Genomic DNA, 17,384 nt, shown 5'->3' on the forward strand with positions numbered 1-17,384 from the left:
TTAAGGTGGCAATTCTTAACAGCAGAGTGGGAGTGCCTTCCACCCCCTCCCAACCAAAGGACTTTGGTTAAAGGAGAGAAAGAATGACACTGGGGTTCAGGGCAAGGTCTCCTGTCCACATGGTGATGTGGTTACAGAGGCTTCCAGTGGGAACACACGGACTTCCCGCTCCCATGCTCCATCTGCCCACACTTGGTCATATCTTTGCTACCTTCCTGGCATCTGAAGGGTCTAGGAGTCTGAATGCCATTAGGTAAATGATCATCCTAGCCCCCCAAAACAAAATGTTCTCTGATAAAGAACCAAGACTCTATGAGAATCTTGATTGAGCCATTGCAGTTAACAAAAGGCCAAAGAAACTTGGAAAAGAACTCACCTTCTTCCCTTTCCTAATCATTGTCTCTCTGGCTTTTTCCTCCTAAGCTATCTCCATTGGGGGGATTACAAAAATAGCTGGATGGACATTGAATGTGATGACCTATTCTCTGGGAGTATTGTGTAGAGGGCTAGAGAGGGCTGGGGAAAGAAATCCACTTTACTTTTCTATTTTTATGATTGATGAAACACTGACCCACTCCCTTCAGTTAGAGCACCGTGAGTCAGAGAAATATAGTCACAATAAAGTGCCTATGTCATTTCGAAAGTAGACCACACTGCAGTTCACAAGTGATGGCCAATTAAAATAAGTTATTCCTGTCTGGCAGGGCCGTGTGAAATGAACTATCACCCGTGAAGAATTAGAGCCCGGGTTTGGAAGACTTCCTATTGACTAACCTGCAGTATAATTTATAATTATTTCTGTTTACACACGAGGTGGGGCAGAGATGCCAAGAGGAAAACTGGCCTGGAGTTCACCTGAATGTGAGTAAGAACAAAGAAAAGAGCACTGCTCATTAATGTTTTGATCCATAAATATTTTTTAGTCACCACACTGCCAGGCATCTACGTGGATACAGACATAGGAGGGACTCTCAGGGGAGAGCTCACAACCAAAACACCCCACACGATGGCTTGCTGGTGAGTCCCATCACCTGCACCCAGCAGGTGGGGAACTGGGATCCTGGGGAACTGGGCTCCATCACGATGCATTTTCTGTGTTTTTGAACTTAAATAATTTTATTATTTCATAATGACACGACTCTCTTTCTTAGAGTTCCTCTTCTCCATTTTGAAGATGATGGTCTTCTTTTTTAACCTTAACTTTTCTAAACCTTCTAAGATCTAACAGAAAACAGACCTAAAGACTTTTCATTAATGATAAGAACCATGTCATCCTCAATCATGCCAACTGTTGTAAATAATGGGGGGAAAGAAATTCCAACAGGCCTACTGGTGACTCTTTCTATTACCTTTGTTTCTCTTGCTCCCTTTCTGTGTCCATATATCTCAGTATCTCTGTTTCACGCTCTCTCTTGATAGCTCTGTGTATCTCCGGGGGTAAGTGTTTCTCTGATACCTCCTTTTGTGTACTCAACCTCAAATTCTCTTTTAAAGGCAACACACGCACACACACGCATGCATGCACATACCACCTAAGATTTGGAGGCACAAACTTCCACACCAGCGCTCCTTTTCTGTCTGCACCCTTAAACATGGCCCTTAAATGGGAGTTTTCCAGAGTCAGTTGAATCAAGGAAAGTGGCTTCTATACCTTTCAGATCTACGTAGCTAAGACCTTTCATGACTACCTCCAAACCAGTCCCAGATCACTGCCCTCTGTCTGCCCAGCAGGAAAGTAAAGCCCATGGGCCTGAAGATGGACCGTTTAATATCAAACCATCCTTGCAACAAATTCTTTATTATTATTATTGTAAGAACACTTAACAAGAGACCTATCCTCTTAACAAAATTTGATGTGCACAATAGAGTATTGTGAACTATTGACACATAGAACTTATTCATCTTTTATCATTGAAATTTTATATCCTTTGAACAGCAACTTCTCATTCCCCATGCCAGTCCCTAGCAACCACTGTGTTACTCTCTGGTTCTATGCCTTTGACTATTTTCCAGGCAAGAGTACTGGAGTGGGGTGCCATTGCCTTCTCTGTTGACTATTTTAGACTCCTACTGTAAGTCTGAATACTCAGTCTAAGTACTGAGATCATACAGTATTTGCTTTTATGTGTTTGGCTTCTCTCATTTAGCATAACATTCTCCAGGTTCATCCACGAATTTTTTGCATATAGCAGGATTTCCCTTTTCCAGGCTGAATAATATTCCACTGTGTATGTACCACACTTCCTTGACCCATTCATCTGCTGATGGACATCTAGGTTGTTTCCATATCTTGGCTGTTAGAAATTAAGTTTCAGTGAACATAGAGGTGCAGATATCTCTTTGAGATCCTGATTTCAATTCTTCTGGATAAATACCCAGAATAGCAACCCATTAGATTAGAACTCATGTCTGCTTCCAAAAACCTCCTTTCTTATGCCTGGAACCAGAAGGGATACAATGTCCCTGCTCGACTAGTAGTATCATTGTCTTATTCCCTGCCCCCCACCCACAAACATATCCTAATTTATTGTTCAGTTCCTGCAGAACCTCATCCATTTACTCATTCATCCTCCCAGTAAATATATACTGAGCATCCACTATGGGCTGGACTGTGGGCTAAGCTTGGCGGTGGTGTCAGGAAGTAAAACAGTAAAAGCATCCATTCTCTTTGAAGTTATCATCTAACTCAGGAACTCAAGTTCTACCTCCAGCCCAGACCAGAGATGCTGGGGATCCCCGCCCTCCTCCCAGCCTCTGGTCCTACCTGGCTTTGACTCAGTTCACTGCTTCCTCTGACAGGAACCTTTATGACCCCTGTGACCAGCCTATCCTTCAAGTCTGTCCAGTTCTCAGACCCTTGCCCACCTCACCTGGAACAGCTCTCCTTCGAAAGGACACTGACTCATAACAGAGGCAGATGGTTACATTTTCCCAGCATAAAGGACACTGCTTTCTCTTAGAAAACATAATTTTGGTTCCTGAATCTGATTATAAATAAGGAAACTCCATCACCATGGATGCACTGTGGCTCCCTGTGCAGAGTGGAGAGCCCTGTAGCAGATTTTCTTCACATGTCATAACAGGGACAAAAGGGCTCCAAGCTCAGCAGTGAAAAGAGATGCTGCCTTTAATGCCCAAAGTCTCATAAGTAATCTGATTCCATTAAAAACTGGGTGAGAGTCTCAGAGTCCCAGCTCTCTGCTAGGCCTCCTGAGTAACATTTCTTCTCATTCTGCCAAGATGGCAGCACTTATCTTATTGAGGTCCAGATGGTGTGCCTGTGTGTGTTTAACCATTTGAAAACTGAAATCTTTACTTGTCCAATGTCATTTATGTCCCTAGTACAGGTCATTAGGAGCCTTGGGATTCACACCATTTCTTGCACCCTCTGATGAGACATCTTTCCCGTGAGCCCTTCTATAGACTCCTTATAGAGCAATAGCAAAGGATTTCCAACTCCCCTGGGAAGCTTATGATGAAATCATATTTATAAATCTGCTCACTCTTTCCACCACTTTTCTTTTACCAGAATTTTTATAAGTGTGCTCTCTTAATCTTACAGTTAATAAATTAAATGAAGAAGAAACAAAGGAAAAATGCTGGATCTCAGAGCACATCTCAGAGGCTTACGGGTGTGATAGTTGTCGAAGGGAACTTGAGCCAGCCACCACCAGAGTCTGGGGTCTGGCTGCAGCATCTCTGGGAATGTTCAAGGCATCAGAAGGGGCTCTACCCACCCCAGAGGTCTTTAATCCTTGGGCAGTGGCTTCCGGCAAAACAAGAGAACATTAAGTGTCCGTTACTAAGTCTGTGGTTAATGTTTCATACAGTCCAACTCAAAGCAAATAAATATTTCAGCAAAAAGAACAGGCCTATGATATATGTGAATGTCACTGATTTAAGAAAGCCACTAAATTCACTGCAATTACAAAGAAGTGTGAGGAAAGGACATAAGAGAAGAGGTTGATTCATTCCCTCCTTGGCTCTTCCAAAAGCTCTGCTCACCTCTCCATTCTTGCCTCTTGCACTTCTCCACACCTCCCCTCTACTGTTTTCCTTGATTTAACTATCATTACTCTTATTTTCCTTACACAGTCTTCCTGAAACAGAAATAAGAATAATGTGAGTATGAATCTGTGCATCTCTCTTTCCAGGGGAAAACCTGAGCACTGAACAATAAACATTCATTTCTCCCCAGCTCTTTCAGATGCCCTTTCACCACCACCCCCACTCCCACCACTGGAGGGTTTCAGATGCTTCTGGGAATGCAGAAAGCCTTGGCTTATTTAAGCAGAGACAGTCAGGGCACTGTGACTAGAAACTGGTAGTAAATTCCACAATTAGGGAGCAGAGCTGCTGAAAGCTCTTATTCAAAGGGACCCAAGATGATACTGTGAACAGATTAAATTGCCTGCTGCTTCCACTCTCAGCAGGTGACTGGGGACATATGGTGACAAAAGATTGAGCAAATATATTCAGTCCAGTTCCTGGTTAAAAAAACAAACAAAAAAAATAGTTAACTAAACTTAGAATCCAATATCAAATTTTTTTAAACTGCAATTCCCATCAGTGGAGGAGGGAGAGTCTTTCTCTTTTTTTCTTTTTAGCCTTGCCACATGGCATGCAGGCTCTTAGTTCTTGGACCAGGGTTTGAACCCATGCTCCCTGCAGTGAAAGAGCAGAGCCTTAACCACTGGACCACCAGGTAAGTCTCAGGGCATCTTGACATCTAATACTTTCTCAGAACATGGAGATCTGTTCTTGGGTAACCTGCCATGATCCTGAAAGCAGAAAGTCATAGCCCTCTAGCCTCCAAATAACTAAAGCATGGATTAATCTCTCAAAATCTCCACCAAGAGGCTACTTTCTCAACTGGCAGTGTTTTATAAACAATCAAAAGTTTGAGTAAGAGGGCCAAGAGAAACACACCTCTTCAAGGACCAGATGACAATGGGACACCAAAGGTGCTCTACTTGAAGATGCTCTCCAGACACTTTAATCATGTTGAATTGCCAACAAGGATTTGGGCCAAGAAACAAAATTCCCACATCATCAAATTAGGTGATCTTTATGCAGGAAATTCACAGGCTAAAAGGGAGCCTAAAATGAAATTCGACCATTTAATTAAGGAATTACGTCACCTTTGCCTGGATAGCAGCAGCAAACTCCAGTATTACCCTCACCCAGCACAACTGCCCAAGGAAATCTGCCAAAACGCAATGTCACATGGATTTGTCAAGGTCACACAATGCCTTAGTCGGAACACAGCTGCACAGATTCATTGGACCAGCACAAGGCTATAAGTTGGTCAATTCATAGTAATGGATGAAAATTTAACAGTATTGGAGCCTCCAGGCACTGAAGGACACCTCCTTCCATCAGCCTGCTGCTGCTGCTGCTTCTGCTAAGTCACTACAGTCGTGTCCAACTCTGCGATCCCATAGACGGAAGCCCACCAGGCTCCCCTGTCCCTGGGATTCTCCAGCCAAGAACACTGGAGTGGGTTGCCATTTCCTTCTCCAATGCATGAAAGTGAAAAGTGAAAGTGAAGTCGCTCTGTCGTGCCCGACTCTTATCGACCCCATGAACTGCATGCAGCCTACCAGGCTTCTCCATCCATGGGATTTTCCAGGCAAGAGTGCTGGAGTGGGGTGCCATCAGCCTACAGACCTCAAATTCCTAAGGTCACAGAGGCTGGTTCCCTTTCTGTTACAATCTACTCTGCCCCATAGAATGTCTTTCCAGCACCCAGCATGAAAAAAGGTTTCTCCAGAAGACTCCTACTCTCACCCTATCAAGAAGATTATGTGCTTAACTCTGATAAATTGCTGCAGAGAAAACAGGGGAGGAGGGGCACCACAACAGATTAAATAATGAACAATGTCTAGTTTTAAAATCCTATCACCCTTGTCTCTAAAGCAATCCTGACTCCATCCTTAGTTGCTCCTCCGAAAGATTCTTTGACTTCACATTCCCCTTTGCTATTTACAAGGTCTTTGACCAGCACCCCTTCACATACATCTTTTGTGGGCCATCGTAGCAATCATCACTTTTTCTGGCTCATGCAGAACCCAGTCTCAAGAGTGCCTCTTCCAGGGAAAAGGCTGAATATGCAATTGAGACATCACAACAAGGATTCATTGATGTCCTGGGCTCCTGTCTTGCCCAAGGGTGTAATCCTACTGGGGTGAAGTCAGGGGCTGAATATACTCCTTAAAATGGCCTCTGGGTGACATCCTCACGTGCCAAAAAAGCACGATATACCTCGGGTTACTGAACAGCATGTTGGTCAGAGACAGAAATGGCTGGGATACTATATATAGGTAAAATTCACTCTAAATTTTAGGAGTGCTTTTATTATTACATTTCATCATGGAACCTTAAGGGAAAAGTCCTAAATCATAAAAATGATGTGAATTTACACATAGACCTTTTCTACGATCCAGCAATTTCACTCTGAGGTTTTATTAAATAGTAATGAAAACATATGTCCACAAAAGTCTTGTATAGTAATACTTATAGCAGCCTTACTCATACTAGCCAAAAATTGGAAATAATCCAAATATCCATCAACAAGAGATTTGAGAAAGACCTTATTGTATATTCATACAATAGAACTCTATTCAGCAATAAAAAGAAACAAACTTGATTTATACAACTACAAAGATGAATTTCAAAAACCAAACACAAGATGAAAGAAACTAGATACCAAAAAGTGCATCCTATATGATTCTGCTGCTGCTGCTGCTAAGTCACTTCAGCCGTGTCCGACTCTGTGCGACCCCATGGGCAGCAGCCCACCAGGCTCCTCTGTCCATGGGATTCTCCAGGCAAGAATACTGGAGTGGGTTGCCATTTCCTTCTGCTATATGATTCTAGTTAACATGAAATTCAAGAACAAGCAAAACTGTCCTATACTGACAGGAAGCTTCAAGTGTGATTGAAGGTGGGGGAGCTGAGTGCAAACAGTTACAAGGAAGTTTCTGGGGTGATGAAAATGTTCAGTATCTTGATTGGGGTGTATGTTACATGAGTATATGCACTCACTCATCCATGTACTTAATAGCCATGCATTTCACTCTGTGGAAAATATGCCTCAATTATCAAAAAGATTTAATTAAAATATAATTTTGGCATATCTGGAAAACATAACACAAATGGAATATATACTCACTATAAATGTCTACCTTGTTAAACACTAAATTCATCACTAACTCAGTGACCTTGATTGCCCCTGTCACCTCTAGTTAAATTCACATCCCAACACCTTGGCAGTAGATACTATAATCAGGAGCCAGGCCAACTTTGGTGATACCTCAGGCCCCTCCCAGCTAGCACACAGGCAGAAAACACAACCAATCAAATCAACTGCTGGGAAGAGGAAGGGTGGGGCTTTATTTCTGGACCTACCAAATATCTCCATAGCATGGAGTGCATTTGATACATTCCCCAAATCCACCATCTAAAATCTAAAAGCAAGAAAGATCTGGAGTTGGCAGAATTTAAAAATCATTAAATACTATCAGCATAGTTTTCTGCTTGAGATGAGCATGAAACCTTGATTGAAATTTCTCCAATAAATCAAATGGAGCAAGGTGATTTTGTAATTACCCATAAATAACATTTCCGCCCTTACATCTAAGACAGAAAACTAGGATTTAAGACCTCCTGGCAATAAGACAAGCCTCAGATGGCATTGTGACAAGCATGTGCCAGCCTTGATAATATAAGAGCAAGTCTAGATTTGAAGAAAATCATCAAATTTTAAAAAAAAGAGAAAGAAAAGTATGTCATTGTAAGGGAATATTCTGATACAAAGTAAAACTAGATTGATTTTAATGCCTCCATTCTTGGGTCTAGCCCCTAGAAAGGTAAGAAGCACAGACAAAGGAAGAGAGAAAAATCTAGAGAAGCACATACCCAAGGGAGTTTGTCTGACCTCCTGGCCAGATTTTGTGAGCAGGATAACTATGGTGGTTTTCAGTCCCAATGCAAATGCACTGAAAATTTTAATGTATATGTCTCTGTCAGCTCTAATTGCTCAACAGTTTAAAAAATGAATGTTTGTGGGAGCCTCATTGCCTGTTAATGAGATTATAGGGGCTTAAATGTCACAATGGGAGTGAACTGCATGGATCTTTAGCTTCTAGGTCAGGACCCAGCCACTCCCAATACAGGTAATAGCAAAAAAAAAATTTAGAACCTTAATTTAAAAATATAATTTTCCTTTATATTAGAGCAGAAAACTCAAATGCCCATTAGTGAATGAATTTACTGTTTGCACTTTCCCTAAGAATATAGACTAAATTACCTTTATAAGGCCAAGTTAGAAGCCCTAACCTATTTATGAAATAAAGTTGTTGAAAATTAAGATGTGAACTCTCTTTCTAGGTCATTGTAGCAGATGCGTTAGTCCTCAAGTAAAGGTGGCCGGCTGCATGCAGCTGCCAGCTGAAGGTTCACTCTCTGCTCCCCACACAGGGGTGGTCACAAGAAGTGGGGAGTCAATTCCCCTGAAGCTGGCCTCAGCCGATGAGCGGATGAGGGGTGGGAACTGGTGGGTCCCCTGCTTCTGGCGGTGTAGTCAGGACAACTCTTGGACTGGGTTCTACACTGCCCCTAGAGGCCCCCAGTGGTATTGAGCTACTATTGCCCTGGGCGTAATCTCTCTTTTGTTTCAGTTCAGTTCATTGGCTCAGTCGTATCCGACTCTTTGTGACCCCATGAATTGCAGCACACCAGGCCGCCCTGTCCATCACCAACTCCCGGAGTTCACCCAAACTCATGTCCATCAAGTCGGTGATGCCATCCAGCCATCTCATCCTCTGTTGTCCCCTTTTCCTCCAGCCCCCAATCACTCCCAGCATTAGAGTCTTTTCGAATGAGTCAACACTTTGCATGAGGTGGCCAAAGTACTGGAGTTTCAGCTTTAGCATCATTCCTTCCAAAGAACACCCACGGCTGATCTCATTTAGGATGAACTGGTTGGATCTCCTTGCAGTCCAAGGGACTCTCAAGAGTCTTTTCCAACACCACAGTTCAAAAGCATCAATTCTTTGGCACTCAGCTTTCTTCACAGTCCAACTCTCGCATCCATACACGACCACAGGAAAAACCATAGCCTTGACTAGACGGACCTTTGTTGGCAAAGTAATGTCTCTGCTTTTCAATATGCTATCTAGGTTGGTCATAACTTTCCTTCCAAGGAATAAGCGTCTTTTAATTTCATGGCTGTAGTCACCATCTGCAGTGATTTTGGAGCCCCCAAAAAATAAAGTTTCCACTGTTTCCCCATCTATTTCCCATGAAGTGATGGGACCAGATGCCATGATCTTCGTTTTCTGCATGTTGAGCTTTAAGCCAACTTTTTCACTCTCCACTTTCACTTTCATCAAGAGGCTTTTTATTTCCTCTTCACTTTCTGCCATAAGGGTGCTGTCATCTGCCTATCTGAGGTTATTGATGTTTCTCCCGGACATCTTGATTCAAGCTTGTGCTTCATCCAGCCCAGTGTTTCTCATGATGTATTCTGCATATAAGTTAAATAAGCAGGATGACAATATACAGCCTGGACGTATTCCTTTTTCCTATTTGGAACCAGTCTGTTGTTCTATGTCCAGTTCTAACTGTTGCTTCCTGACCTGCATATAGGTTTTTCAAGAGGCAGGTCAGGTGGTCTGGTATTCCCATCTCTTTCAGAATTTTCCACAGTTTATTGTGATCCACACACTCAAAGGTTTTGGCATAGTCAATAAAGCAGAAATAGATGTTTTTCTGGAACTCTCTTGCTTTTTCCATGATCCAGCAGATGTTGGCAATTTGATCTCTGGTTCCTGTGCCTTTTCTAAAACCAGCTTGAACATCTGGAAGTTCTCGGTTCATGTATTGCTGAAGCCTGGCTTGGAGAATTTTGAGCATTACTTTACTAGCATGTGAGATGAGTGCAATCAGGTGGTAGTTTGAGCATTCTTTGGAATTGCCTTTCTTTGGGATTGGAATGAAAACTGACCTTTTCCAGTCCTGTGACCACTGCTGAGTTTTCCAAATTTGCTGGCATATTGAGTGCAGCACTTTCACAGCATCATCTTTCAGGATTTCAAATAGCTCAACTGAAATTCCATCACCTCCACTAGCTTTGTTCATAGTGATGCTTTCTAAGGCCCACTTGATTTCACATTCCAGGATGTCTGGCTCTAGGTGAGTGATCATACCATCGTTATTATCTTGGTCATGAAAATCTTTTTTGTACAGTTCTTCTGTGTATTCTTGCCACCTCTTCTCTTTAACACATGTCATTAACACACACCATGCTTCTTTCTGTTCACTGTCTCAACTTCACTACCCTGTGAGTACCTCCTGCAAAACCCACATGACTTGCACCCCAACCCTAGCCTCCAGTGTCCACAGAAAGGGAGACCTCTCTACTGGCAATCTGGTTACAGTGGGGGATGGTCTGGTTATCTGATATTAAGTTCAGAAAGATTAGGGAGACTATTTTCCCTCTACTATGTGTACAAGGAAAAATGTCCCCACAGTGGTAACCCTACTTAGGAACAGGTGTATGGCATGCCAGTATGAGGTGAGTTATTTATTCCATCTCTCGGGATATAGTCTCCCATTCCTGTCCCCATTAGCCTGCCTATCAGGCCTCTGTGCCCATTTGATCATCCATCAGCATAGTCAGTGGATTCCTACCTAAGGCCTTTCATTAGTATTTGGGAGTATTTGGAACTCTTTGTGATGTCCATGGAATTAGACTGAAAAGAATCACAGTAGGGTGTTGGAGGTGGATAATGCACTTCTAGTCTCCTTCATAGAGGAAAAGAGTAACCATTCAAGGCCCCAAGAGGTAGAGACAATAGACCATTTGCGGGAGCCCAAAAAGCTGAAACTCCAGTACTTTGGCCACCTCATGCGAAGAGTTGACTCATTGGAAAAGACTCTGATGCTGGGAGGGCTTGGGGGCAGGAGGAAAAGGGGATGACGGAGGATGAGATGGCTGGATGGCATCACTGACTCCATGGACGTAAGTCTCAGTGAACTCCGGGAGTTGGTGATGGACAGGGAGGCCTGGCGTGCTGCGATTCATGGGGTTGCAAAGAGTCTGACATGACTGAGCGGCTGATCTGATCTGATCTGATCCTCACAGTCTTTGGGCAGGGCCGGGTGTGGGAGGCCCTGGAGTACACTGGGCTGGGAGTTTGGAGATGTTGGTGTTATCCCACCTGATCTATGTGACACTGGAAGGTCAATTGGATCATTACTTGGCGTTGGTTCCTTCTTCTCTGAGATGAGAGTGAGTAAACTAAAGAATTCCTCAACTCTTTAACTCCATTCTCTAATTTTCAGTCCTATCCAACTCTTTGCAACTCCATGACTGTAGCCTGCCAGGCTACTCTGTCTATGGAATTTTCCAGGCAAGAATACTGTAGTGGGTTGCCATTCCTTTCTCCAGGGGATTTTCTGGACTCGGGGATCAAACTGGGGTCTCCTGCACTGCAGGCAGATTCTTTAGTATCTGAGCCACCAGAGAAGCCCCTATTCTCTAAGAGTGATGGTAATTTATTATTCAAGTGCATGTGTGATTAGTCACTCAGTCATGTCCAACTCTTTGCAACCCCATGGACTGTAGCCTGCCAGGCTTGTCTGTTCATGGGATTCTCCAGGCAAGAATACTGGAGTGGGTAGCCATTCTCTTCTCCAAGGCCTCTTCCCGACCCAGGGATCAAATCCAGGTCTCCTGTGGATTCTTTACCACCTGAGCCAAAAGTGATGGCACTTGTTAAAAAAAAAAAAAAAAAAAAAACAACCAGGAGGTTGTGGTTTAGTCACTATGTCGTGTCCATCTCTTCCAATCCCGTGGACCATAGCCTGCCAGGCTATGCTAGCCATGGCATTTCCCAGGCAAACATACTGGAGTGGATTGTCATTTCCTTCTCCAGGGGATCTTCCTGACCCAGGGATCGAACCAAGGTCCCTTGTATTGCAGGCAGATTCTTTATCCCCTGAACCACCAGGGAAGTGGGAAGTGATACTCTCCTAGATTTGAATGTGTCCTAACTGATGATGGATATCGGTTTGCAAAAATGTGATTTTTGTAATTCAAAGGCCTCTTAACCTAACTAAACACTTTAGAAATTCCCACAATAGTCTTACTGACGTAACTCAGAAAATACCTCTTTCAGCAAGATAAATCCAGAAACTAGGAACATAAATGTAAAGCAAAAAACAAAAAAGTTCAAGACTTTAGAAAAGATTGGAGGTTAAATGATAAATTTAGAAATACTTATTTTGAAAGAAAGTGTTTTCTCTTCATCATGTCAGTTGAGAATAGATGTAACTAATAATTTTTGTTTGGGGTAGATCCTTATTCTCTGTGCCGCCCCCCCCCCCCAACTCCCCTCCCCCATTCTCTAATGTGGACACACACATTCTCAGATCTCTTAATTGTTAGTAAATTGACTTTCAAGTTAGCTATAAAAATACACGATAGCCTTTACCACCACTCCATTCACAAATTTGATATAGTTGGGACTTATTTTTATATGGTAATGAAATAGGGATCTAGTTTTATTTTCATCTGTAAATACCCAATCATCAAATAAAGCATATTTTCCTGGTGACGTGAAATATCCCACCTTTGCCCTATGTATCCCTCCCCTTTGTATGTGGCTCTACTTCTTGACCATTCCGTCCACTGGTCTGTTTGCTTCTTCTCACAGCCACAGGTTTTGATTTGAATGCATGTGGTAGCTTGGAAAATGACCTTCCAAAAGATAGCCATGACTTAATCCCTGAAGCTGGTAAATTCTACCTGTTTTGGGGAAAGGGGTCTTTACTAGTGTAATTCAGCTAAGAATTCTGAGAGGAGGAAATCACCTTGGATCCTCAGGATGAACCCTAGTGCCATCACTGATGTTCTTAGAAGGCAGAAGAGGAGGCCACGTGACCGCGGAGACAGAGACAGGGGAGGCGCTGTCAGGAGCGGGCATGCCGCAGCCACCAGACGCGGAGAGAGACGAGGCACGGCTTCCCCTGGAGCTGCCGCGGGGCAGGGTCCCTGAGACCCCGGGACTTCAGACTCAGAGCTCTGACAGGAGACATGTCTGCCGTCTGAAGCTACCAAGTGTGCAGTAATGTGTTATGGCACCAGTAAGACACTAACAGAGTAACTTTTTGTATATTTAATACATATATACACATATATTTTAATTATTACTCTTTTTCAAAAATTTCTTGGCTTTTTAAAAATCATTTCGTTTTCCAATGGAATTTTAATTATTCTGACCAGATTCAATTCAGATTGAAATTTCATTAAATTTATCCATTAAAGGAGAATGAATCAGTATTTTTATGAAGTGCATCCTCCGACCCAGGAGTATGATTGTTTTCTCATTTATTTTTGAAAGATTTCATAGTTTTCTTCATTTCTAATGTGTATTTTCTCATTTATTCCTGAATATATTTTTTCATTATTACAAATAATAATTTATAAGTTGATATTTCAATATGGAGAAAGGCTATTTGTTGATTTTGTACATTTATCCAATCCCTCTCCCACCCAACTTTCATGTTCTCTTAATGAATTTAATAGTTGTTTCAGTGGAGTCTCTTGAATTTTGTAAGGACACAATAATTAATTATTTTATTTACCAGTTTTATTACATCAATTCAGAGAAGGCAATGGCACCCCACTCCAGTACTCTTGCCTGGAAAATCCCATGGACGGAGGAGCCTGGTGGACTCCAGTCCATGGGGTTGCTAAGAGTCCAGCAGGACTGAGCGACTTCACTTTCACTTTTCACTTTCATGCACTGGAGAAGGAAATGGCAACCCACTCCAGTATCCTTGCCTGGAGAATCCCAGGAGAGTGGAGCCTAGTGGGCTTACGTCTATGGGGTTGCACAGAGTCGGACACGACTGAAATGACTTAACAGCAGCAGCATTACATCAATTAGCACTTGCTAAACAGTGTTCAGTTGTAATAGTAATAGAAGTTATCCATAACTTTTCTATATTTTAATGGGATTCATTTCAGGGTTTTACTATCTTTTTTTCACTTTTTTTGGCTAGACTGCGCAGCTTGTAGGTTATTAATTCCTGGACCAGGAATTGAACCTGGGTCCCCTGCAGTGAAAGTGCTGAGTCCTAACCACCAGACTGCCAGGAAATTTTCAACCATTCATCTTCATGTTTTTTATTAAGTATATCTTTATCCTGCTTCCTTCTATTTAAATTTTACCTAGAATTTTTATGGAGAATGAATGCTGGATTTATAAAGTACTTCAGTTTCTTTTGGTATAATCATATGGCTTTTCCTCTCTTTAATTTACTGAGGTAAGGAAGTAGGTTGATATATTTCGAAATTTGAAATTTCCTTAAATTCTTTGAATAAGATTTCTTTGATTGCCACATTTGAGTGTGGCATTGTTATTCTATTTGACTGAAATTTTTGGCTGACACTTTAGAAAATTGACTCAGAGCTTTATTTTTTATATAAGCCTTATCAGATTTTGTATAGAGTTTATATAATTTTAATAAAACAAATGTATAACTTTCTGTCATTTACATGCCGTCTCCAATCACTTCAATTGCCGAGAAATTCCTATATTTTTAAAAGTTAGATTAAAGTTGACTATGAAACTATCTGGGCTTAGTGATTTTTTTAAATGGTAGATATGTAATTATTTTAATATCAACTTACTGGTTGTTGCCTAACCAGATATTTTAATTCTTGTTGAGTCCATTTTACTTGATTATACTTATCAAGGTAATAAAATTTTTATACTATATCTATAGATATGATTTTCTAATAAAAATTTAACTCTCTCATGGGTCTGCAGTTTTTCTTCTTCATGCAACACACTGAACATTTCTGTTTTTTTTCACTAGTCATTCTTGTCACTCAATCTCACTCATCTCTTCAGTGAAATTGCTTTTGTTTGATGTTTCCTTCCTACTGTGCTTTTTCTATTCTATTCTTTTTTTGAGAGTTTACAATTGCATCTTTCCTCTTTTCTTTTTTTTGGTTTATCATATTTGTCCTAATATCTTCATTTGAAAAATGAAGTTTGCTTTTTATAGTCTTTTATAAATGATAAAACAATAAAGACATTTTTGCATAATATATTCTTAGCTACATCCCATAATTTTTGTACTAAGTGTTCTTTTTACTTCACTCTCTCCCTAGTATTTTAAATACTGTGTGAATTTAGCTGAATTTTCTCATGGATATAATAATTATTTAGAAGAATACTTTGAGCTTTCATGTAGTTAATGTCCTTTATGGCCTTTTTATTGCTGATTTCTAGCTTAACTGAGTCTAATCTGAGAATGTGGTCTATAAAAATCTTGCCTTGGATTATTTTAATAAGATTTTCAATGTGGCTAAATACATGATCAATACTATTAGTTGCTCCATCAAAACAGGGAAGAATGTACACTTTCTGTTTCTAGTTTACAAAGAGAAAGGCCTTATCCATTTGGTAGCATGTTTCTAGTTAGTTGAGTTTAATGAGTCTATTCTTCAGTAAATTGTTTATTTGCTATTTATTTGCTATTTGGAATTCAGAAAGCTACTTATCAATTATCAACAGCTGTATTAGTACTTTTCCAAAGTTTCCTTAAACTTATAATGTACTTTTGTTTCCATTTTATTTTTGATTTGTATATGGCAGATGAGATATTTAATGCAGACAATTTTGCAACTATTATATCTTCTTTGTTGAATAAAACTTTCACCATCATTTATTCTTCTTTTACCTGTTTGATGTTTTGCTCTTGTATGTCATTTTATCTGGCGTTAATAGTCTCAACTTTGCTTCATTTTGATTTTATTCCCTGGTATATATTTGATAAACTCTTTATGATGCATATTTTATCATCAGTTCAATCTGATCATCTACTCTGAAAGAAGAATTCAGCTGATTTATGTTTATTTTAATAACTGATGTATGGTTTGTGTCCAGACTATTTTATGTTTGCTCTCTGTTACGCTGTTTTCCTTTTACCTTTTGATTATAAATATGGAAAAGCAGGAGCCATTACTGGTCTTGCCTTTCTGTACTTTGCACATTCCTGTCTTAAGATCCATGTTGTGAATAAATTCTAATTTGTTAAACTGTGTCCTTGAATACTTTCCTCAAGGTTCAGAAAGTTTTATTCTCTAGAAATACTCTCTGAGACTTTGGAACTCTGAAAATAGATGCTGTTTCCAGCCGTGGCATATGATATTACGGCTGGGTATAGGGTTAGAGAACCCTCCAAATTGCTCACTAACGAGAAGTGCAGTGCTGACCTATCCAAGTGCACTTGCTAATCCTTTCACACGTGAGGTCCAGTAGCAGCCCAGCCCACTGGTGCTTCTTTTCTAGGCTTACAAGTGTCACAAGTTCAGAGAATCCCTCTAAGGCTCACAGGTCCCAGATTAGTAGATGCATCCTTCTCCAAGGCCCTCATGGATGAGACTCCCTGGGTAGCAGTAAAACCTATAGACTTCAGTCTAGGCCTCCGGAAGAAGCCAGCCAGTTCTGTGTGGGTTTCTTAGCTTCTGCTGCCACTGGCTCCCCTGTAAAGCTCAGAAACAATGTGTCCTCAGAGATTTTCCTCTGACTCTCAGCCTATTTTATTTTTACAAAAAGGAAGCAGAAGGGGTGGAAGTACAGAGAGGCATTCTGCCACATGGCCCCAGGATACCATATTGCCTATGTACTGGCTTGGCCAAAAAGTTTGTTTGGATTTTGCTATAAGATGATGTTACAGAAAAACCCAAACAAACTTTTTGTCCAACCCAATGCTTCATATTTCTATGACTTGTACACATTTTCTTATTTTATCTTCCCAACAACCTGCAATATAGAGAGGGGGTGGACTGCAACCCCGATTTACAGAGGAGAGCACAGAGGCTCAGGAAGCGGTCTCCTTCTCCAAGGTCACACAGCTAGTGAGTTACCAGGACAGAACAGAACAAGGGTTCAAGTGTTCTGACATCTACTCCAGTAATTTTCTTACTCTAAGAGGTTTTCAGAAGTGCAGTTTGCTTTCCCCTGGTTCCAAAATACATTAAACAGGATATACCACCTGACATGGGGGTGGGGGAAATCGCTCTTCTGTTACCTTAGCAGCAAAATAGCTAAAAGAATTCTTAGGTATTCAATAGTTGTTCCTCTTTTTAGTCCACTGTATGTTTTTTCTTCATATTCTATGTTCCTACTCAGACAGGTGTTCAGTTATGGGTGCAAACCAGTGACAGGTTTGAGAGTCCACATGATTCTCTTTGAATCATGGCTGATTTCTGGATCAAAGAGGATTATGGACAATTATCTCCTGGCGCCAGTGGTAAAGAACCTGCCTATCAATGCAGGAGATGCAAGAGATGCAGGTTC

The 17,384-nt window shown here is 41.1% G+C and overlaps 1 long non-coding RNA gene across 1 annotated transcript; it reads left to right on the plus strand.

Moving 5' to 3' along the window:
• Positions 1 to 49: 49 nt before the first annotated feature.
• On the plus strand, positions 50 to 3,867 carry LOC123329097. The gene is made up of 3 exons (XR_006544244.2): positions 50 to 253; positions 705 to 861; positions 3,563 to 3,867. It is a non-coding gene; the product is annotated as an uncharacterized LOC123329097 (long non-coding RNA).
• The last annotated feature ends 13,517 nt before the right edge of the window (positions 3,868 to 17,384 follow it).

The sequence above is a fragment of the Bubalus bubalis genome, chromosome 14 (genome assembly GCF_019923935.1).
Source record: "Bubalus bubalis isolate 160015118507 breed Murrah chromosome 14, NDDB_SH_1, whole genome shotgun sequence".
Lineage (NCBI taxonomy): Eukaryota > Metazoa > Chordata > Mammalia > Artiodactyla > Bovidae > Bubalus > Bubalus bubalis.